Source organism: Kogia breviceps, chromosome X (genome assembly GCF_026419965.1).
Source record: "Kogia breviceps isolate mKogBre1 chromosome X, mKogBre1 haplotype 1, whole genome shotgun sequence".
Taxonomy (NCBI): domain Eukaryota; kingdom Metazoa; phylum Chordata; class Mammalia; order Artiodactyla; family Physeteridae; genus Kogia; species Kogia breviceps.
The window spans coordinates 102545695-102569253 of record NC_081330.1 but is presented as its reverse complement, the minus strand read 5'-3'; the positions used below and the strand labels follow the sequence as shown (position 1 = coordinate 102569253).

Genomic DNA, 23559 nt, shown 5'->3' with positions numbered 1-23559 from the left:
GTCTGAGGTATTTAACAGTTGGTCACTAGTTCCCTGGAGATTACTGGTCACACCTGCAGGCAGAAACTTGGATTCTTTGACATTGTTAGGGGAACTCCTATTTCACTTAGCTTCTCATGATCCACTGATGGCACTTGAGCCACTGATTCAGAGCTTTGCCCTTTGAGAGCTGAGGGAATTTAGGAAGGTAGGGAGTCGAGTCTGGGCATAGACATATAGGGGGCAAACAGGGGGCATCAGTGTGGCTGTCTCCCAGTCATACTCTATGCATTTCCATCCAAATCTTTCCACACCTTCCCTGGACTCATCCCAGACCCTCTTAGAGGAGCCAAATATGAAGTTCCCTTTCAGCCACAAGGGGTATTTCCTGGGGCTCCCATGCGCTTTGTCAGTGTTTCTTTTGGATCTCTTGAGAGTAAGTTAAACAGGACCAAAGTCTGTTATTTTGTGGAATTGGTATTCTGAGCTACCAGAAAGATCAGGAAGGTCTGACAGCACCTTGTCCATTATATGATCATTTAAGGTAAGTTTTTATTGATTATATTGTCGGTGTTGATTTTAAATTTGTGGTGAACTTTATTCTCTGGCAGTTGGGCCATTTTGTAGATTATAAATCCTATGTAGTTTCAGTTATTCTTTTCAGGTTATGGTAGTAACTTAATTTGGAGGGTTTCAGCCTGCATATTAACAAAGCAGTGGACTTGCTCCAGTGTGGGTCTCTCCTGCCCATGCCAGCAGTCTGTTAACCTTGACCTGAAGTTACCTCAGCACGTTTCCTGTCTTAATGCCAATTAATCTTTTTTTCAGACCTCCCCTCAGAGACTGGGTACTGGTGGGTCTGAGGGGTCCATTTTTTTGGTCATTTGTAGAATTATCTGCACCATAGATTTAATATAACTCTGTATCTTAGGCAGCAATATCCAGTTGGTGATGCCCTGTTTAACCTCCAAATATGCTGCTATTTACCCATGATTACCCTCAAGACACATGTGGAATTTCAGAACTGATCAGTACTCATTAGAATTAGTTTGCCAGAAGGAGTTCTCCTAATAGAGCTGGTGGAAATTCAAGGGTTCCATGGGAATATCCCACCAGAGTTCAAGGTCACATAGTGATGAATCAGGTGTCTGAAAAGACCCTGCCTTGCATGACCACTCTAGTTTGACAGTCTAGACTCTTGTTCCTTGAAGACAGGCAAATGTCATACCTTTCTAGGCACTTTGGGGCATAAAAATTCCTATCCATTCTCTTCCACTTGAAACGTGAGTGTTGGATTCGCTTTAGGCGCTCACCTTTTCCTCCTCTGCTCCTTCAACTTCTCCTAGACCTTGACCTGAAGATCGTGGAGTAAGGAAAGGGTCATGATCTGCTCTTTAACCCTTGCCCCTTCCCATTTCTCTCTCCTCTGGTATTTTGAGGACCTGGGAGAATGAAGCGGAAAGGGGAAAGATGTCTTTAACTTAACTGGTATTGCTGTCACCCCCTCTTGGCTGTCACTAATTCTTTGGTGGGCCTAATTATAAGTTGGGTGGGAGATGCACAGTGTTCTTCAAAGGCTCCTAGAAGAAGCCTCCCCACAACACAGTTCCAAGAATAGGACTCTGCACTGGCCTCTTTTGCCCCCTTCCCCAGCTGGCTCCTATCCTGGTATGCACACCTCACTTCCTCGTTGTTGAGGCCCTCTGCCTGGCAAACAGCCCTCTAGGTCAGAGTAGCAGCAACATAGCTAACATTTTGCACAGTATCCACCTAACTTATGGGAAGTACTTACACCTTCATTTTAATCCCTGGAAGGAGTCTGCTCTATTGCTGACCCTGTTCCCCACCTTGCTTTTCCTCATATCCACCCTGCCCTTCCTGTGGGCACAGGGGGCAGGAGTGGGGCACATCGGCCATTCTACCACTTAAGCAGATGTCCACTTGGGGAATGGTTGTTAGTGTTCTCCTCTTGCAGGTACCCTACGTGTGGCTTAGTAGTTCAGGGTCTTAGGGTCTAAACAGTAACTTTGAATTTATGAAAGTGTGACCAACCAACCTAGCATGTGCCGTGGTGATCCTAGTGGCCCCGTCAGCCACTGCTTTGGAGTGCCTGATTGCTTGCTAGGCAGTACTGTCACTGTTAGGAACGGCTCACGTTATCCAATAGTGAGTGGCATTCAGTCAGTGGAATTGATGAGAATGAAACTTTCACATTCAAATTGGGATTTGAGTAGAACCCTAAATCAGCAACTTTGCTTGGTAAATGTTTAACGCACCTATTATTTCATCTGAAAGATGGTGTCACATGCCTCCCGTGGCATGCTAGGAGGAGGTTAGCTATGAATTCAGAGAACAGGGGTTTACCTGTTACCCAAGGAATTATATTTCTTAGCCTAATACATTAAACCTCTCTCTCCAAAGAAGTAAAAGAAGAAAAAAGTCAGAAACCACCCATTCTAGGATGAGGCTGAAGTGTTGTAAAATGATACAATATCCAACAGAAAATGCCAGGTTCTTTTCAATTAATGTTTTCTATCTTTATGCATAATACTGTGGACCGTTAGGGCCACAAATAAATTACCAAAAAGTTTAAACAATTATGAATAGTTTAAAAAAGTAGCTACTTTGATAGATATACTAAGGCAAGTGGATGACAAAACCCAATATGTTTTATCATATTTCATCAATTCTCTAATCATTTATTCACATTTTAACTTCTGTGAAATTGAGGTGCAGCTTACAATGACGTGGTTGAAAGCATGTTTTTTTCTTTTTTAATACAGAAAAAAGTGTGCTTTTCAATTCATGCTATATTTGATAAAATACAGCAGCCAATCGCCACCCCTGTGTACTCCTCAGAGATTCCCATCTGGATGGGGCCACTACTGTAAATCAATTTCTGTTACAGTGGGTGGCTGCGGATTTAATATTGAGGGTGGTAACTGGTCCTTTCCCCCAGTGTTAGGGCACAGTTTCTCTAGTGTTAGGGTGCAGCTCCCCCAGGGCAAGACTTCTGACCATGGTTCTCATGGTTGGAATATCAGCAACTGTAGAAATAAGATTCAGTTTAGTGGGATAGGGAGAGTGGGAGGGAGACACAAGAGGGAGACGATATGGGGGGGTATATGTATACGTATAGCTGATTCACTTTGTTATACAGCAGAAACTAACACACCATTGTAAAGCAATTATACTCCAATAAAGATGTAATAAATAAATAAAGTGACTATTGATTAAAAAAGAAGATTCAGTTTAGCCACTTCCAAGGTACAATAAAATCAGTGGCAAAGGAAATTAGAACTTTGCAGTAGCCCTATATTGTCAGCCATATGTCTTAAGTACCATCAAGCTGAAACAGGGCATCTCTTCCCCTAGTGCACACACAGCCACCTGCAGAGCAAAGAGGGCTCCGCCTTTTCTTGAATTGTATGCTTCAGAGGGTTGCACTAATGCCATAACTTAACATAGCCATTACTATTTGAATGTTAAAATATTACCCCATTCCCAAAGCTAATATTTGATACCAATCACTGCTCATCATGAATACACTAAAGCCTGATTTTTCTTTCCATTCTGTCATTGAAGAAAGACTCATGGACTAGGCACCAATCATTGTTATAACTGATAGGGTCCAAGAAAACCAAATAGGTCAAGCTCTGCATTTCACAAAGAAGGAAATAACAGCCTCAGAGAAGTTGTCAGTTTGCTCATTTCCCCACAGCAAGATATTGATTGGTGCAGCCCCAAGTAGGACCCAGGTCTCCCTGCCCTGCCCTCCCCTCCCTCTGCGTTGAACACAATTCCGTCCTAATTTAATGGGTGATGGTTATGCTGGGGCTTCACAGTGGAACAATTTACCTCTAGGCTTCTTATGCCAGTTCTTATTACGCCATTAGTAAAGGCACATCACAAAATGCTTATTCAAGCCCAGATACGATTGCAATGGAGAAACTGGTGGCTGGTTCATACTCTTAGCTGTATTTTTATTTTTACTGTTTTAAAATGCGTTAGAACAGGCAAAGTGGGTGACATTCTTTGCATCTGTAGACAAATATTGTGAGTGCCAAAAAGACCAATGATGCGCCAGATTTCTGACTGGAGTTGGAACTCGTGGCTTTTGATTCCTAATCAGGTACTTCTGAACATCATACCATGTAGCTGACACAGTTGGAGCACAAGGCAGGAAGAAAAGAAAAAGAAAACCTAATAGAACTTGCAATATAATAGGGCCAGTGGGAAAGAATATAGAGGTTGGCTGAAATTTCCTGTTACTGAGGAGTGGCAACCTGAAGTCTTAGACAGTTTTGAACTTGTTTGGTTTAATGGTGAGATCATTTTCAAGGGAGCTGTCTTTAAGCTAAATAAACTAATGAGGTTTCATTATAATTCTAGAGTAATGTCTGAAGAGGTAATAAGAGATGATAAAGAATTCTATTTAAAGTTAGTGAAACTTTTCAATTCTATAGAGATTCATTTTTATTACTTTGAAAGACAGATTACATTATAAAGATCCAGGTACATACTAATAACTAAAATGAGATAAAGTAGTAAGAACAATAATTCCCCACAAATCTAGAATTTATATTAGTTTTTCATTAAAACTGTTCCATTTTGCTGTTTTGTATTTTAAAGTATTAAAAGCCAGAAACTAACACAACACTGTAAATCAACTATACTTCAAAAAAAGAAAAAGAAAAAAAAAAAACCCAGGGTAAGCTTTAGACGAAACAGAGATAAATAATTATTTACTAGGAATTGTAGTATCTCTTCAACTTACTATAAAGAGATACTTTGTTCTAGTGTATGCCATTCTGTTTGCCTTCTCCACTCTACCACCTCTTGTATTACTCATTTCCATTATACTGGAAATCCTGTGCTCATTGCAGTTTGGTCTGAATTGTCCTACCACCAACATTCTTGGTGAGAAAAGAAAGTAATTGCCTGAATTAATGTATTCTAAGTTGCAATCTGTGTGGCAGATAGTTGATCTAAGAACCATTTTACCCCCTTCTTCCTTGTTAAGAGAACCCCAATTTGGGGGAGTAATAACATACCCAGGTGCTAGAGGTGAATCATAATTAGTCTAATCATGATTCTGTTCTAGTCTAGTCATTTCCATGACTAATCACAGCAATACTGTTCCCTTTTCATAATCTGTAGTAATGTCTTCTCACTCATTCTTGATATTGGTAATTTGCCTTCTCTCTTTTTTTCCTGATCAGTCTAGAAATTTATCTGTTTTTTAATCCTAAAGAGTCTGTGTTTGGTTTTATTTATTTTCTCTATTTTTGGTTTATTTTCTATTTCACTGAATTTTCCTTTCTTGATTGTTCCTGACTTCTGCTTGATTTGGGTATTTATTGCTCATCTTTTTCTTGTTCCTTAAGGGAGATGGTTAGATTTTTGATTTTACATGTTTTTTCTTTTCTAATCTTGTGTGATTTTTATCCTTTGAAATTTATTGAGACTTGGTTATGGCCCAGAATATGAATTATCTTGGTAAATATTCTATGTGTACTTGAGAAGAATGTGCTTCTAAAGAATATATTTAAAAGTTTCTTCTCTTCTGTTTCATGAGTATTATTTCTTCCTCTTTGCCTTTTCTCCTCCTGATTTATAAGAAGTAATACCGTACTGGTTGCCTGCAGAAAGGAGACCAGTGTGACTTTGAACCATGTGACTATACTACCTATTCATAAAATTATTTACAGTTTTAGAAATTTTTAAAACATGATAATTGAATCATGGTAGTGGTTAAACACACCAAAAACATCTACACACACACACACACACACACACACACCCCCTAAAGGGTACCATTAGCACACCAGAAATATGAGGAATTCTTGGAAGATAGGAAACGGCAGATGCAGTCAAAATTAGTTAATTCAGAGAATTTGAAACATCTGCAGTAGAAAACTGAGGCCATTCAGACATACTTCAGGAACAGTCACCAAAACTGAAGCATTGTACAGAGTCCTAGGTCAGCAGTGAGATGAAAGAGCTGATCTGTGAACAGTACGTTTCATCCTGCCCTGAGCCTCCCCCACCCCTGCTTCCATTGGGCATAAGCACCTGTGCCATTTGACCATCTTTAATCTCCCAAAACTGCACTCCAAAGACAGTGAATGAGCTTAAGATACCTGTAGACCTGCACAGAAGGGAAACATCAGGACACAGCTACCTCGAAGGGAAAAACATTTGTCTTCTGATGTGAGAAATTATATCTTTCTTTTGGCAACAGTGAGGGTCTCCAGCCTACCTGAGAGCTCCATGCCATGTTCCCACAAAGGAGGCCACTGAATAATTGACACGCTCTGCCCTCCCATTCCAAGGAGGAGACTATAAGTGAAATGGATGTCACAACTCTAGAGCTGATCCATGCTAATTACCGAGGCTAATCAAATAAGTCCTTTCTTCCTAAGTTTAAATGAACAGAAAGGCTTGCCAGACGTTGAGGAAAGTAAAAGAGAAGATCATGATGAACAAACACAACTATTTCTGGAGAAAAAGCAAATGTAATGCAGGAAGCAGAATAAATCCAAATTCATATTCTCAGAATTTTAAGGAAGACAGTGGGTTTATAAAATGAGAACAGGGTGCTATAAGAAGGAGCAATTAGAGAACAAGAGAAAGTCCTTGGAAGATAGAAATATTATTGCAAAATTTAAAGATTAATAGATGCCAGGTGCTCAACGCAGTCAGCCTGCCTCCACCGAGGCCTGGATGGAACCTGGGACACAGCGTTCGTGCCCCGCCCTCCGTGCACATCCACCCTCCCATCCCCCCATAACGGAACCGGAACCTCCTTTCCCGCTTTCCAAACCCGGGTAATGGACCTGCCTTCCGGTCCATCCCAGAGCGGCCGCCCTCTTTGACCACATGGGAACAATGCTCCGAGGCAGCTACCGCGGGCCCCGTGGCTTCACCTTCACCTTGGCCTTCACGCCCGCCATGCTGCCCGCGCTGCCCACGCCGCCTGCCATGCTGCCCACGCCGCCCTCGCAGGTGCGCCAGAACTACCACCCCAACTGCGAGGCCGCCGTCAGCAGCCATTTCACCCTGGAGCTCCACGCCTCCTTCAAGTGCCTGGACGCGGCCTTTTACCTCCACCGCCACGACGTGGCCTTGAAGCACTTCACCGGTTTCTGCCTGCGCCGCTCCCACGAGCACAGCGGGCGGGCCCAGGGCCTGATGCGCCTGCAGAACCAGCGCGGGGCCGCCTCAACTTCCATCAACATCAGGAAGCCAGTCAGCGACGAGTGGAAGAGCGGCCTCAAGGCCATGAAGTGCGCCTTGTTCCTGGAGAAGCGCGGGAACCGGAGCCTGTTCCACCTGCACCAGCTGGCCACCGACAAGAGCGACCCCCACCCGCATCACTTCCTGGCAACTCACTACCTCAGCCAGCAGGTGGCGTTCATCAGAGAGCTGGAGGCTCACGTCACCACCCTGAGCATGATGGGGGCCCCGGACGTCGACCTGGTAGGGCGCCTCGTTGACAAGCTCACCCTGGACGACAGCGACAAGAAGAACTGAGCCTGGACTGGACTTCCCCAGAGCCACGGGGTGACCAGAGCCCTGGTCACCGTGCCTGCCATGCAGATGGCAATAGTGCCCTTGCAGAAGAAGTTCACTTAGGTTGTTTTCTTCCAGTTTTCCCATTTCTTCCAATAAAGTCATTGGTTCCTAAAGAAAAAAAGGTCTCTGGTTGATTAATGTGGGCAAATCTCATTTTTTAAGTTTTAAAACAGGTATCCAGGAGTCTCTGAACACAGCCATACCCCAACCATATGCAGCTCAGGATCTCCACAGTGGGAAGGAGAAGGTGTTCCACGGGGCCCTGGAAAACACAAAATCAATCTTCCCCTTATAAATAATGTGGGTATATGGGGGTAGACTGGGGTGGGGTGGGGTGAGGTAGGGGTCCCTGAATGTGCGTGCATGTGCATAGTAAAAATATAGCACCATAGCCTGAAACTCATGATTGCAGTTGCCTCTGGGGAAGAAGTGAAGGGAATGGGATTGTGCAGGGGTTAAAATAAAGGGAGTCTTCAGTTTCACCTGAAATGTTTATGTTCATTAATTTTGCAGATACTAATGGTTAAGTATGAGTAGCAAGATGGGGGGTGGAGGGGTTTGGAAGTCTGAATAGTGGAGTATCTCTTTGACAAGTTCACTCTGGGCAACAGTGATAATGGAAAAATGAGTGTTAGGCTGTCTTGCTCAGAAACACGGGGGTGACTTCCCATGGTCACCAATGCCTGGCATGCATGTTGTAATAATAAAACATCCACTTGTATATGTTTTCTTTCCTTTGTATCATATGTATATATGTGTGCGTGTGTGTGTGTGTGTATATATATATATATATATACATTTTTAAATTCCAACCAGCAGCAGAGTTCATTTTGAATCTCCAGACTAGATTCTAAATGTTTACTTAGGAAGACGCCCTTTGTTGAAAGGCAGTTCAGCGATCACATTACTGGAAATGATGTAGCTGCTTCCTAGACCTTTCCTGAGCCTGGCTGTATTTCTGCCCTTGGGTTTCTTATATCCAACTTTGATTTCGTTTTTGTTATTTGTTACCAAGAGAACCTAAGCTAATATACTAGTCTTTTTATCAACACACTTTTACCAGCCTCCACTGTATTTACAGTAAATAGCTCTCCTAGGGTAGTAAATGACATTTTTCTCTTTATCCCTACTACAGAGTCCACTGAAAGGAAAAAGGATCAAGGGTGGAAGGGATCAAATAAGAACAATTGCCTGGTTGATTCATGTGTGCAACTCTCTTACCTTTTAAGTTTTAAAACAAGTATCCAGGTGTCTCTCCAGCTACCCATGCCTGGTCCACATGTAGCTCAGGATCTCCACAGAGGGAGGGAGAAGGTATTCCATGGGACCCTGGAAAACACAAAATCCGTCTTCCCTTAATAAACAATGTGGGTGTGGCCTGCGGCCCTGGTGAATGTGATGTCTCTACATAGTTAAAGTATAAAAACATGGCCTGAAAATCATGATTGGGGTTGATCAGGGGCAAGAGTGAAGGGAATGGGATTGGGCAGGGATTGAAATAAAGGGGGTCTTCACTTTATTTGAAATTTAATGGTTAATTCTGGGTTAGCAAGATGGGGGCCCTGGAAGCCAACACGGCAGAGTCCCTCTTTGAAAAGCTCACCCTGCGCTCCAGTGTTAAGGGAAACTGAGCCTTAGCCTGTCTTCCCCATAGATGTGAGGGTGACTTCCTCTGGTCCCCTATGCAGGACATGCAGTTGTCCTTAGTAAACCTCTACTTTCCCCTTATAAACAGTGTGGTTATGTGCGGTGAGGTGAGGAGGCGGTTTGGGGCTCTGGTGTCTGTGGGTGCATGTGTATGGTAAAAATGTGGATAAAAACATGTTCTGTAATGCATCATAGCGGTTGCCTCCCAGGAAGAAGTGAAAAACGGGATTGGGCAGGGATTAAATACATGGAGTCTTCAACTTTATCTGAAGTATATTAGCTTATTAAATTATGCAAGTGTTAATGTTTATTACTTCTCAGTAACAATCTGGGGCCTTGAAAACTGGCATAGTGTAGTACCTATGTGGCAGGCTTGCCCTTGTCAGTGATTATGAGAACTGTGCCTTAGGCTGGCTTCTCCATAGACACAGGTATGACTTCATATAGTTAGCAGTGCCAGGCATGCATGCTGTGGTTATAAAACCTCTGCCTTTGTTTTCTTTTTTTTGTACAATTTCTACTAATAATTTAGTACAAAAAGTAGGAGTACTCAGTACTCCTACTTTTTGTAGTACTCCTACAAAAAGTAGGAGTACTGAGTACTCCTACTCAGTACAAGGGTTGAAAATTTAACATAGTTGCTGAACCTCAAATTTTTGATAATGACAGTATAGTAGATTGAATCTCTGTCAGAGAAATAATTAAGAGTCATAGAAGAAACTTGTACAATAACTAATAGCCACCAATAGAAATTTCAGAAGGAGAAAATAGAGGGTTCTGTAGAAGGGGACACAATAAGCAAGAAATATTTTTAAAATGCTAACTACATCCAAATACTATTATCATACATTTATCTCCTTTAATTATACCAACACTCTAAATTAGATTAATAGATCTCCCTATGTGGAATTATTATTCCTGGAATGATATTTGGTTGCTTGATTTGTTTTAGTATAATTTTTTGAGCTATAACATTGTATAATATTAAGATGTACAGTGTGTTGATTTGATACACATATATTGTGAAGTGATTGCCACCAAAGCCTAAGCTGAAACCTCCATCACTTCACATAATTACCATTTCTTTTTGGTAGTCAGAATATTTAAGATTTAGAATCTTAGCGACATCCAAGTATATAATACAATATTGTTAACTATAATGACCATGCTGTACATTAGATCCCCAAAGTTTGTACCCTTTGATTAACATCTCCCCCTTTCCCCCACCCCAAGCCTCCAGTAACCACCATTTTACTCTGTGAGTTTTGCTTTTTTAAATGCCACATATAAGTGATAGAATACAATATTTGTCTAACTTATTTTACTTAGCATAATACCTTCAAGGTTCATTCTAGTTGTTAAAAACATCAGGATTTCCTTCTTTCCCATGGCTGAATAATACTCCATTGTGTATGTGTTTATATATATATATATATATATATATATATATATATATATATATATATCTCACACATCTTTATCCATTCATCCACTGATAGACACTTAGGTTATTTTCATATGTGGGCTCTTGTGAATAATGTTGCATTGAACATGGAGATGCAGATATCTCTTTGAGATCCTGTTTTCATTTCTTTTAGATAAATACCCAGAGAAGGGATTGCAAGGTCATATGGTAGTTCTACTTTTAATTTTTGAGGAGTGCCCCTACTGTTTTTCATACTGGGTGTATCAATTTACATTCCCAACAACAGTACACAAGGGATCTGTTTTCTCTACATCCTTGCCAACACTTTTTATCTCTCTTTTTTTTTTTTGGTGGTACGCGGGCCTCTCACTGTTGTGGCCTCTCCCATTGCGGAGCATAGGCTCCGGACACACAGGCTCAGCGGCCATGGCTCATGGGCCCAGCCACTCCACAGCATGTGGGATCTTCCCGGACCGGGACACGAACCCGTGTCCCCTGCATCGGCAGGCAGACTCTCAACCACTGCTCCACCAGGGAAGCCCCTATCTCTTTTATTTTTAATGATAGCCATTCTAATAGGTGTGAGGTGATACCTCGTCGTGGTTTTGATTAGCATTTCCCAGATAATTAGTGATGCTGAACACCTTTGTATGTACCTGTTGCCCATTTGTATGTCTTTTTTGGAAAAATGTCTATTCATGTGCCTTGACCACTTTTTAATTAGGTTGTCTTTTTTGCTAGTGAATTGTGAGTTCTTTATATATTTAGGATATTTTTATCAGATATATGTTTTACCTGTTTGCTTTATTGATCGTTTCTTTTGCCATACAGACCTTTTTTTAGTTTGATGTAGTCCTACTTACTTATTTTTGCTTTTGCTGCTTGTACATTTAGTGTCATATCCACAAAATTGTTGCCAGGACCAAAAGCAAAGAAGTTTTCTCCTATGTTATCTTCTAGGAGTTGTATGACTTCAGATGTCATGTTTAAGTCTTTAATCCTTTTTGAGTTAATTTTTTGAGGGGTGTAAGATAGGAGTCTAGTTTTATTCTTCTGAATGTGGTTATCTAGTTTTCCCAACACCATTTAACAAAGAGATTGTCCTTTCCTCATTGAATATTCTTGGCTCCCTTGTCAAATATTAGTTGGCCCTATATGTATGGGTTTATATCGGAGCTCTTGATTATGTTCCATCAGACTATGTGTGATTTTTATGCCAGTACCATACTGTTTTGATTACTAAAGCTTTGTATTATAGTTCAAAATCAGGAAGTATGATGCCTCCAGCTTTGTTCTTATTTCTCAAGATTCCTTTGGTTATTTGGGGTGTTTTGTGCCTCCTTAGGAATTTTAGGATTGTTTTTCTATTTCTGTAAAAAATCCCATTGAAATTTTGATAGGAATTGTACTGCATCTATAGGTGGCTTTGGCTAGTATGGACCTTTTAACCATATCAATTCTTTTCCTCAGTGAACACAGTATATCTTTCATTTTATTGGGTCTTCCATTTTTTTTATCAGTCTTAAAATTTTCAGTGTACATATCTTTCACCTTCTTGGTTCAGTTTATTCTTATTTTATTGCTTTTGATTTTATTGTGAATAAGATTGTTTTCTTTATTTTTCAGATGTCTTGTTAGTGTATAGAAAATACAACTGTTTACGTTAATTTTGTATCCTGCAACTTTCCTGAATTTCTTGATTAGTTATAACAGGTTTTTGGTGGAGTCTTTAGGACTTTCTGTATATAAAATCATATCATCTGCAAAGACATTCTGACTTCTTCCTTTGCAATATGGATGCCTTTTCTCTTTCTTGCCTGATTGCTATGGCTGGGACTTCCAGTACTATGTTGAATAGGAGTGGTGAGAGCAGGATTCTTGTCTTGTTCCTGATCTTAGAAGAAAAGCTTTCAACTTTTCATCATTGTGGATGATGTTAGCTGTGGACTTGCTCTATATGGCTTGTGTTATGTTGAGGTGTCTTCTCTCTATACCCAATTTCAGAATTTTTATCATGAAAGAATGTTGTATTTTATTGAATTATTTTTCTTCATCAAGGTGATGATTTTTATCTTCCATTCTATTAATTAGTGGATCAGTTTTTGATTTGCATATGTTAAACTATCCTTCCATCCCAATGATTGATAAATCCCACTTGATCATAGAACATGACCTTTTTAATGTGCTGCTCAGTTCAGTTTGCAAAGGTTATGTTGAGGATATTTGCATCTATACTGAACAGGAATATTGACCTGTAGTTTTTTTTCTTGTAGTGTCCTTATCTGGCTTTGGTATTAGGGTAATGCTAGCCTTGTAAAAATGATTTTTGGAGTGTTCCCTCCTCTCCAATTTTTTGGAAGTGTTTGAGAAGGATTAGTGTTAATTCTTTTTAAAATGTTTGGTAGAATTCACCAGGGAAACCATCTGGTCCTGGCTTTTCTTTGGGAGATCTTTTTCATTAGTGATTCAATTACCCTACTCATTATTGTTCTGTTCAGATTTTCTTTTTCTTCCTGATAAAATCTTGGTAGTTGCATGTTTCTCAGAATTTATCCATTTCTTCTAGGTTCCAGTTTGTTGGTGTATAGTTGTTTATAGGATCTCTTATGATCCTTTGTATTTCTGCGATATCAGTTGTAATGTCTCCTCTTTCATTTCTGATTTTGAGTCTTTTTTTTCTTAGTCTAGCCAAAGGTTGTCAACTTCATTAACTTTTTTTCTTGATGTATGCATTTGTCACTATGCATTTCCCTCTTAGAACGGTTGTTTGTGCATCCCATTTGTTTTCATATGCTGTGTTTCCATTTTTGTTTGCCTCAAGATAATATTCTATTTCCCTTTTGAATTGTTCTGTGACCCTTTGGTTGTTCAGGAGTATGTTTTTTTAATTTCCACATATTGGTGATTTTTCCAGCTTTCCTTCCATTACTGACTTCTAGTTTCATACCATTGTGCTCAGGAAAGCTACTTGGTATGATTTCAGTCTTCTTAAGTTTGCTAAGACTTTTTCTGAGACTTATCATGTGATCTATCCTGGAGAATGTTTCTCATGTGCTTGAGAAGAATGTGTGTATTCTCCTGCTGTTGGATGGGATGATCTGTATATATCTATTTGACCCCTTTGACCTAAAGTACAGTAAAGTCCAACCTTTCCTCATTGATTCTCTGTCTGGATGATCTGTGTTGAGAGTGGAGTATTAAAGGCCCCCAACTATTAATGTATTGCTGTTTATTTCTCCTTTTACTTCTTAGTATGTGCTTTATATTACTTAGGCATTCTGTGTTGGGTGCCTAAATATTTACACTTGTTATATCTTCTTGATGAATTGACTCCTTTATCATAATGACTTTGTGTCTTTTGCCATATTTAGCTTTAAGTCTATTTTGTGTGATAGATGCATAGCTACCTCTGCTTTCTTTTGGTTATATTTGCTAGAAATACCTTTTTCCACCCCTACACTCTCTCTATATATGTATGTCCTTAAAGCTAAAGTAATTCTCTTGTAGGCAACTTATCATTGGATCTTGTTTTTTTATCCATTCAGCCATCCTATGTCTTTTGATTGGAGAATTTAATCCTTTTATGTTTAAAATAATTATTGATAGGTAAGGACTTACTATTGCCATTTTGTTCATTGTTTTCTGTTTTGTACATCCTTTGTTCTTTTTTTCCTCTCTTGCTGTCTTTCTTTGTGATTTGATGACTTTTTGTAGTGGTATGCTTTGATTCCTCTATTATAGTCTTTTTTTGTATCTAACACAGGTTTTTCCCTTGCGTCTTTGGGGTTGGTTACTGATGACTATTGTGATCCTTTGGTCATGTCATGTCTCCTTGATGTTTTTCATGTTCCTTGAAGTTTTGCATTGCTGTCTTTTCATTTGAAGCAGTAGTCACCTCCTACAGTCTTTACTAATTGCCTTCAGGAGAGAAATACCTGCTCTGAACCCTGGTAGTGATTCTGAGGCTTTCTCAGACCTTCTATGGGTATAGCTGCTCCACACTTTTTCCTCCCTCTTGTGGCAGAAGTCTTAAGCTTTCTCTTATGCCTTCTCTTGTTCCTGCACTGCACCAGTCCAGGTGTTGACGGTCTCACTTTTGTTTTCCAAAAAGTGGCACTAAATCTCAAGTTTGTGGTGTTTCCCTAGCCTGCAGATTTGGGCGATTTTCTGCACGTGCTCACTAGCCATTTTCCAAAGCTCACCCTGCCACCACCACTGGGAGCACACACAGGGAGCTGACCAAAGTGTGTGTGTGGGGGGGGGTGTGTAGAGGAGGCATGCTGAGTACTGAGGGTAACCACGGGTCAGTTGGGGTCATCCATGAGCAAGGCATAACCAGTGCTTGTGGGCAGGCTTTTTTGTGTGTGTGTGTGTGTGGTACGCGGGCCTCTCACTGTCATGGCCTCTCCCTTTGCGGAGCACAGGCTCAGCGGCCATGGCTCGTGGACCTAGCCGCTCCGCGGCATGTGGGATCCTCCCAGACCAGGGCACAAACCCATGTCCCCTGCATCGGCAGGCGGACTCTCAACCACTGTGTCACTAGGGAAGCCCTGGGCAGGCTTCTTGATGGAGTCCAAGACACAAATATTAGGATCCATGTCCCTTTAATACCCTCTAAGAGGCCTATCTAACACTCTCTCAGCTTCTTCTTGACCCCCAGTCATGAAGCTCACAATTCAGTATTCCTCTCCAATGTGTCTGAAATTTGTATTATTTTTTCCAGTGGAGTGTTGGAACTTTTCCTCTGGAAACCTGGACTTCCACAAAGGTTCTCACATCTGTGGGTGATTGTCTAAGACAGTGTTTTCCAGGAGCTCCTGGACTGTGGCCAAGAGAAGCTGGAACTGGTTCACAGGCTACCCCAGGAGCCATACCTGGGACCAAGTCAATATGCCCTTTACCCAGTGTGTGGGTGGTTGAGACTCCTTCTGGGACATTTAGCATATGGAGCTGCATCATCCCACAGCTCCCACAAAGGTACTGTTGTCCATGAATGGATGCCAAATTGTTGTTGAAGGGGGACGAAAACAATAAATCTCTTATTTCACCATGATGTTGACATTACTCTTGCTAATATTTCTACTTATGATTTTTCATCTGTGTTCATACTGTAACATGTAGATTTTTTAAAAAATATGTGTGAGTAACATCCGTGTCCTGCTTTGGTGTTAGGATTATTCTGCCCTTGTAAAACAAATTGGGAAATTTTCTCCATTTTTATATGCTCTGGAATAGTTTCCGTATCATAGGGTTTTTGTTCTTAGAAGGTTTAGTAGAATTCTCATTAACATTATCTGGATTTGCTCTCTTTTTGTTAAGATAGATACGTTTATTTCTGTGAAAAAAAATGCCTTTGGGATTTTGATAGGGATTACATTGAATCTGTGGATTGCTTTGGGTAGTATGGATATTTTAGCAATATTAAGTCTTCTAATCCATGAAATGGTATGTCTTTTCATTTATTTGTTTCTTTTTAAATTTCTTTCAGCAATGTTTTGGGTCACATTGATTTTCATACATTCAACTATCCTTGTATCCCAGGGATAAATCCCACTTGGTCATGATATATGATCCCTTTAATGTGCTGTTATATTTCATTTGCCTTGTATTTTGTTGAGTTTTTTTGCATCTATATTCATCAGAGATACTGGCCTGTAGTTTCCTTTTCTTGTAATTTCTTTTTCTGACTTTGGAGGTAGTGTAATACTGGCCACGTAAAATGAGTTTAGAAGTGTTTCCTCCTCTTCAGTTTCTTGGAAGAGTTTGAGAAGGATTAGTATTAATTTTTCTTAAATTCACATGGAACCACAAAGGACTCCAATAGCCAAAACAATCTTGAGTAAAAAGAACAGAGCTGGAGGCCTCACACTTCCTGATTTTGAAAAATATTACAAATCTACAGTAATAAAAGGAGTATGGTACTGGCATAAAGACAGACATATAGACCATTAGGACTGAATAGAAATAAGCCCACATGTATATGGTCAAATAATCTTCAACAAGGGTGCCAAAACTGGGAAATGGATAGTCTGTTCACCAAATGGTGTTGGGAAAGGCAGATATCTACATGCATAAGAATGAATCTGGGACCTTATATTGCATGAAATGCAAAAATCAACTCAAAATGGATTAAAGACTTTAACATAAGACATGAAACTATAAAACTTGTAGAAGAAAATATAGGGGAAAGACTTCATGACATTGGTCTTGTCAAGGATTTGAGTAACTTTTTAAGTAGACATACCATAAAACATAATTACTGTAGAAAAAGTTCACTTTATGTTTATCCCACTTATGTCTATTTAATTTATTTTTAAAATTTATTTTTATATTTTTCCATTTTCTTTTTTAAAAATAAATTATTTATTTGGCTTTGGCTGCATTGGGTCTTTGGTGCTACATGCAGGCTTTCTCTAGTTGCAGCGAGCGGGGGCTACTCTTCATTGTGGTGCACGGGCTCCTCATTGCGGTGGCTTCTCTTGTTGTGGAGCACGGGCTCTAGGCACACGGGCTTCAGTAGTTGTGGCTCACAGGCTTTAGAGCGCAGGCTCAGTAGTGTGGCTAGCAGGCTCTATGGCTAGCAGGCTCTAGAACACAGGCTCAGTAGTTGTGGCGCATGTGCTTAGTTGCTCCACGGCATGTGGGATCTTCCTGGACCAGGGCTCTAACTCATGTCCCCTGCATTGGCGGGCAGATTCCTAACCACAGCACCACCAGGGAAGTCCTAATTTACCTCTTCTTAACAATCATATTCAGATTACTCATGAAACATTTAGAAAGCTAGCCATAATGACAGATTTTTAAGAGAGAGAATGTGAGCTTTAAAAATTTTTTTTTTATATTCGAGTAGAGTTGATTTACAATGTTGTCTTACTTTCAGGTGTACAGCAAACTGAATCAGTTATACATATACAGATGTCCATACTTTTTCAGATTATTTGCCCATATAGGTTATTACAGAATACTGAGTAGCGTTCCCTGTGCTATACAGTAGGTTGTTGTCAATTATTTTATATATAGCAGTATGTATACATTTATCCCAGACTCCTAATTTATCCCTCCCCCCACCTTTCCCCTTTGGTAACCATAATTTTGTTTTCAAAGTCTGTGAGTCTGTTTCTGTTTTGTACATAAGTTCATTTGTACCATTTTTTTTAGATTCCACATATGAGTGATATCATATGGTATTTGTCTTTCCCCGTCTGACTTACTTCACTTAGTATGATAATCTCTAGGTCCACCCATGTTGCTGCAAATGGCATTATTTCATTCTATTTAATGGCTGAATAATATTGTTATATGTATGTACCACATCTTCTTTATCCGTTCCTAGGCCCATGGACACCTAGGTTGCTTCCATGTCCTGTCTATTGTAAATAGTGCTGCAATGAACATTGTGGTGCATGTCTCTTTTTGAATTACAGTTTTCTCAGGGTATATGCCCAGGAGTGGGATTGCGGGGTCGCATGGTAGTTCTATTTGTAATTTTTAAGGAACCTCCATACTGTTCTCCATAGTGGCTGTACCAATTTACATTCCCACCAACAGTGTAACAGGGCTCCCTTTTCTCCACAGCCTCGCCTGTATTTATTGTTTGTATGATTTTTTGTTTTTTTAAATTTTATTATATTTACTTTTTTATACAGTTGGCTATTAGTCATCAGTTTTATACACATCAGTGTATACATGTCGATCCCAATTGCCCAGTTCATCACACCACCCCCACGCCCCCACGGCTTTCCCCCCTTGGTGTCCATACATTTGTTCTCTACATCTGTGTTTCAACTTCTGCCCTGCAAAGCCGTTCATCTGTACCATTTTTCTAGGTTCCACATACATGTGTCAATGTACAATATTTGTTTTTCTCTTTCTGACATACTTCACTCTGTATGACAGACTCTAGGTCTGTCCACATCTCAACAAATGACCTAATTTCGTTCCTTTTTATGGCTGAGTAATATTCCATTGTATATATGTACCACATCTTCTTTATCCATTCATCTTTTGATGGGCATTTAGGTTGCTTCCATGACCTGGCTATTGTAAATAGTGCTGCAATGAACATTGGGGTGCATGTGTCTTTTTGAATTATGGTTTTCTCTGGGTATATGCCCAGTAGTGGGATTGCTGGGTCATATGGTAATCTATTTGTAGTTTTTTAAGGAACCTCCATACTGTTCTCCATAGTGGCTGTATCAATTTACATTCCCACCAACAGTGCAAGAGGGTTCCCTTTTCTCCACACCCTCTCCAGCATTTGTTGGTTGCAGATTTTCTGATGATGCCCATTCTAACTGGTGTGAGGTGATACCTCATTGTAGTTTAGATTTGCATTTCTCCAATAATTAGTGCTGTTGAGCAGCTTGTCATGTGCTTCTTGGCCATCTGTATGTCTTCTTTGGAGAAATGTCTATTTAGTTCTTCTGCCCATTTTTGGATTGGGTTGTTTGTTTCTTTAATGTTGAGCTGCATGAGCTGTTTATATATTATGGAGATTAATCCTTTGTTGCTTCATTTGCAAGTATTTTCTCCCTTTCTGAGGGCTGTCTTTTCCTTTTGTTTATGGTTTCGTTTGCTGTGCAAAAGCTTTTAAGTTTCATTAGGTCTCATTTGTTTATTGTTGTTTTTATTTCCATTACTGTAGGAGGTGGATCAAAAAAGACCTTGCTGTGATTTATGTCAGAGAGTGTTCTTCCCATGTTGTCCTCTAAGAGTTTTATAGTGTCCTGTCTTACATTTAGGTCTCTAATCCATTTTGAGTTTATTTTTGTGTTTGGTGTTAGGGAGTGTTCTACTTTCATTCTTTTACATGTAGCTGTCCAGTTTTCCCAGCACAACTTATTGAAGAGACTGTCTTTACTCCATTGTATATCCTTGCCTCCTTTGTCATAAATTAGTTGACCATAGGTGCGTGGGTTTCTCCCTGGGCTTTCAGTCTTCTTCCATTGATCTATGTTTCTGTTTCTGTGCCAATACCATATTGTCTTCATTACTGTAGCTTTGTAGTATAGTCTGAAGTCAGGGAGTCAGATTCCTCCAGCTCCGTTTCTTTCCCTCAAGACTGCTTTGGTTATTCGGGGTCTTTTGTGTCTCCATACAAATTTTAAGATTTTTTGTTCTAGTCCTGTAAAACAATGCCGTTGGTAATTTGATAGGGATTGCATTGAATCTGTAGATTGCTTTGGGTAGTATAGTCATTTTCACAATACTGATTCTTCCAATCCAAGAGCATGGAATATCTCTCCGTCTGTTTGTATCATCTTTAATTTCTTTCATCAGTGTCTTATAGTTTTCAGCATACAGGTCTTTTGTCTCCTTAGGTAGGTTTATTCCTAGGTATTTTATTCTTTTTGTTGCAGTGGTAAATGGGAGTGCTTCCTTAATTTCTCTTTCATATTTTCATCATTAATGTATAGGAATGCAAGAGATTTCTGTGCATTAGTTTTGTATCCTGCTACTTTACCAAATTCATTGATTAGCTCTAGTAGTTTTCTGGTAGCATCTTTAGGATTCTCTAGGTATAGTATCATGTCATCTGTAAACAGTGACAGTTTTACTTCTTTTCCGATTTGGATTCCTTTTATTTCTTTCTCTCCTCTGATTGCTGTGGCTAAGACTTCCAAAACTATGTTGAATAATAGTGGTGACAGTGGACATCCTTGTCTTGTTCATGATCTTAGAGGAAATGCTTTGTTTTTCACCACTGAGAATGATGTTTGCTGTGGGTTTGTTGTATATGGCCTTTATTATGTTGAGGTAGTTTCCCTCTATGCCCAGTTTCTGGAGAGTTTTTTTTTGTCATAGGCTTTTTCTGCATCTATTGAGATCTATGGTTTTTATTCTTCAATTTGTTAATATGGTGTATCACGTTGATTGATTTGCATATATTGAAGAATCCTTGCATCCCTGGGATAAATCCCCCTTGATCATGGTGTATGATCCTTTTAATGTGTTGTTGGATTTTGTTTGCTACTATTTTGTTGAGGATTTTTGCATCTATATTCGTCAGTGATATTGGTCTGTAATTTTCTTTTTTTGTAGTATCTTTGGTTTTGGTATCAGGGTGATGGTGGCTTCATAGAATGAGTTTGGGAGTGTTCCTTCCTCTGCAGTTTTTTGGAAGAGTTTGAGTAGGATGGGTGTTAGCTCTTCTCTAAATGTTTGATAGTATTCACCTGTGAAGCCATCTGGTCCTGGACTTTTGTTTGTTGGAAGATTTTAAATCACAGTTTCAATTTCATTACTTGTGCTTGGTCTGTGCATATTTTCTATTTCTTCCTGGCTTAGTCTTGGAAGGTTATACCTTTCCAGGAATGTGTCCATTTCTTCCAGGTTGTCCATTTTATTGGCATAGAGTTGCTTGCAGTAGTCTCTTAGGATGCTTTGTATTTTTGTGGTGTCTGTTGTAACTTCTTTTTCATTTCTAATTTTATTGATTTGAGTCCTCTCCCTCTTTTTCTTGATGAGTAGTTTTCATTTCAGTTATTGTACTGTTCATCTCTGTTTGTTTGTTCTTTAATTCTTGTAGGTCTTTGTTAAACATTTCTTGTGTCGTCTCGATCTTTGCCTCCATTCTTTTTCTGAGGTCCTGGATCATCTTCACTATCATTATTCTGAATTCTTTCTCTGGAAGGTTGCTTATCTCCACTTCATTTAGTGGTTTTTCTGGGGTTTTATTTTGTTCCTTCATCTGGTACATGGCCCTCTGCCTTTTCATCTTGTCTATCTTTCTGTGAATGTGGGTTTTGTTCCAGAGCCTGCAGGATTGTAGTTCTTCTTGCTTCTGCTCTCTGCCCTCTGGTGGATGAGGCTATCTAAGAGGCTTGTGTAAGTTTCCTGATGGGAGGGACTGGTGGTGGGTAGAGCTGAGTGTTGCTCGGGCAGAGCTCAGTAAAACTCTAATCTGCTTGACTGCTGATGGGTGGGGCTGGGTTCCCTCCTTGTTGGTTCTTTGGCCTGAGGTGACCCAACACTGGAGCCTACCTGGGCTCTTCGGTGGGGCCAGTGACAGACTCCCAGGAGGGCTCAGGCCAAGGAGTACTTCCCAGAACTTCTGCTGCCAGTGTCCTTGTCCCCACGGTGAGCCACAGCCACCCTGTGCCTCTGCACGAGACCCTGCAACACTAGCAGGTAGGTCTGGTTCAGTCTCCTATGGGGTCACTGCTCCCTCCCCCTGGGTCCTGATGAGCACACTACTTTGTGTGTGCCCTCCAAGAGTGGAGTCTCTGTTTCCCCCAGTCCTGTTGAAGTCCTGCAGTCAAATCCCACTAGGCTTCAAAGTCTGATTCTCTAGGAATCCCTCCTCCTGTTGCCGGACCCCCAGGTTGGGAAGCCTGATGTGGGGCTCAGAACCTTCACTCCAGTGGGTGGACTTTTGTGATATAAAGTGTTCCCCAGTCTGTGAGTCACCCACCCAGCAGTCATGGGATTTGATTTTACTGTGATTGTGCCCCTCCTACCATCTCATTGTGGCTTCTCCTTTGCCTTTGGATGTGGGGTACCCTTTCTGGTGGGCTCCTGTGTCCTCCTGTTGATGATTGTCCAGCAGCTAGCTGTGACTCTGGCGTTCTTACAAGAGGGAGTGAGTGCGTGTCCTTCTACTCCACCATCTTGGTTCGTCTGTTCTGTTTGTATGATTTTTGATGGCCATTCTGACTGGTGTGAGGTGATGTTATAGAGCTTTTTTAAACAAATAAATTTTGGCAGTATAACCCAGAGGTAGAAAAAAGGTCACATATACATAACATGCATCCATAGACACCCACAGAGACCTTATAGCTTCCATTCCAAATTTTAGCCATGAATAAGACACAACAGTACAAAACTCACTTTTGTATAATGATTGAATCCAAATTGTGTCTGGCAGATGGAACAAGTTTGGATTACCTGCTCCGGTGGCTAAAGCTTTTTACTAATATTTTTGGAGAAGACTTTAAAGATTTGTATTTGTCTTTGACAAGTAATATTATGGAGGCTATGGACTAGATTTTGTGCAATGGAGATTCTAAGGCAGTTGCATTATTAAAAGCATCCCCCCACCCTCTTTTTCTTCAGTCTTCGGTGATTATGAGCAGTGTTTCAGTAACTGTGTCTTTGAAATATAATCTCCCCAGGAGCTAAGATTTACATCTTCAAGGGACAGAGAAAGATTTTAAGTTTTCTCCTAGGAGTTTTAGTGCCCTTTGGATCATTTCAGGAATCCCAATAAAAGGTAGTAGCACCCCACCCACCCAATAATTGGGATGCACCCTGTAAAAAGAATTCTCTGGACTCAGGGTCAAAGGGGGCCCATTCAGGGTTAGAAATGAAGAAGGGGTCATTTGGGTCACTGTGGTCATGGAAACCATCAACCCATTGGACTGTGCCAATTTTGTGCAGCAGGAGATGGTTCTCGTCTTAATGTTTTCCATTCACTGTGATACTTAGCAGTGATCACTGTGGTGGAAGGATGGGGATGCTGCTAGGCAATAAATATCCAAGTAAGGAGAGGGACGGCCCTGGTACAGGTATTGGTGGCTCTAGGAACCTTTGCTTTCTCTTCTCCCTCCTCCTCCTCAATAGAGGCCCCGATAATCTCATCAGCTTTTCTTTTGGTGGCAGGAATGTCTCATGAGGCATGTTTCTCCATTCTGCCTCATTCAGGGGAAAGCTGAGGGGCTCAGGATCTGTGGTATCATAGAGGAGAGGAGCAGGTTATAGATTTTAGGAGTTTCAGAGATACCAACCAGTTAACACATTTTGGCAGCCATGAGTAACACAGTTCAGAGCTTGTTCCCCCCAAAAGACATGAAAACCTGCAATGGCCAGTTAGCTTCCCCTTCTTCTTCCTGCTGCATAAAATCTTTAAGAAAGGTTTGAATTTAGTTAAGGTGTAGCTTCTGATCTGTTTCTATTGTACTTCTTGATTTTTTCCTATTGCCTCAGTCTTA

General features: G+C 40.4%; 1 protein-coding gene and 1 pseudogene across 1 annotated transcript in view; both read left to right on the top strand.

The window, feature by feature from the left end:
- Positions 1 to 23559, top strand: part of PRRG1 (proline rich and Gla domain 1) — a 131990-nt gene that overhangs the window by 98429 nt on the left and 10002 nt on the right. The window lies entirely within an intron of this gene.
- LOC136793451 (ferritin heavy chain pseudogene) lies at positions 6862 to 7515 on the top strand (annotated as a pseudogene).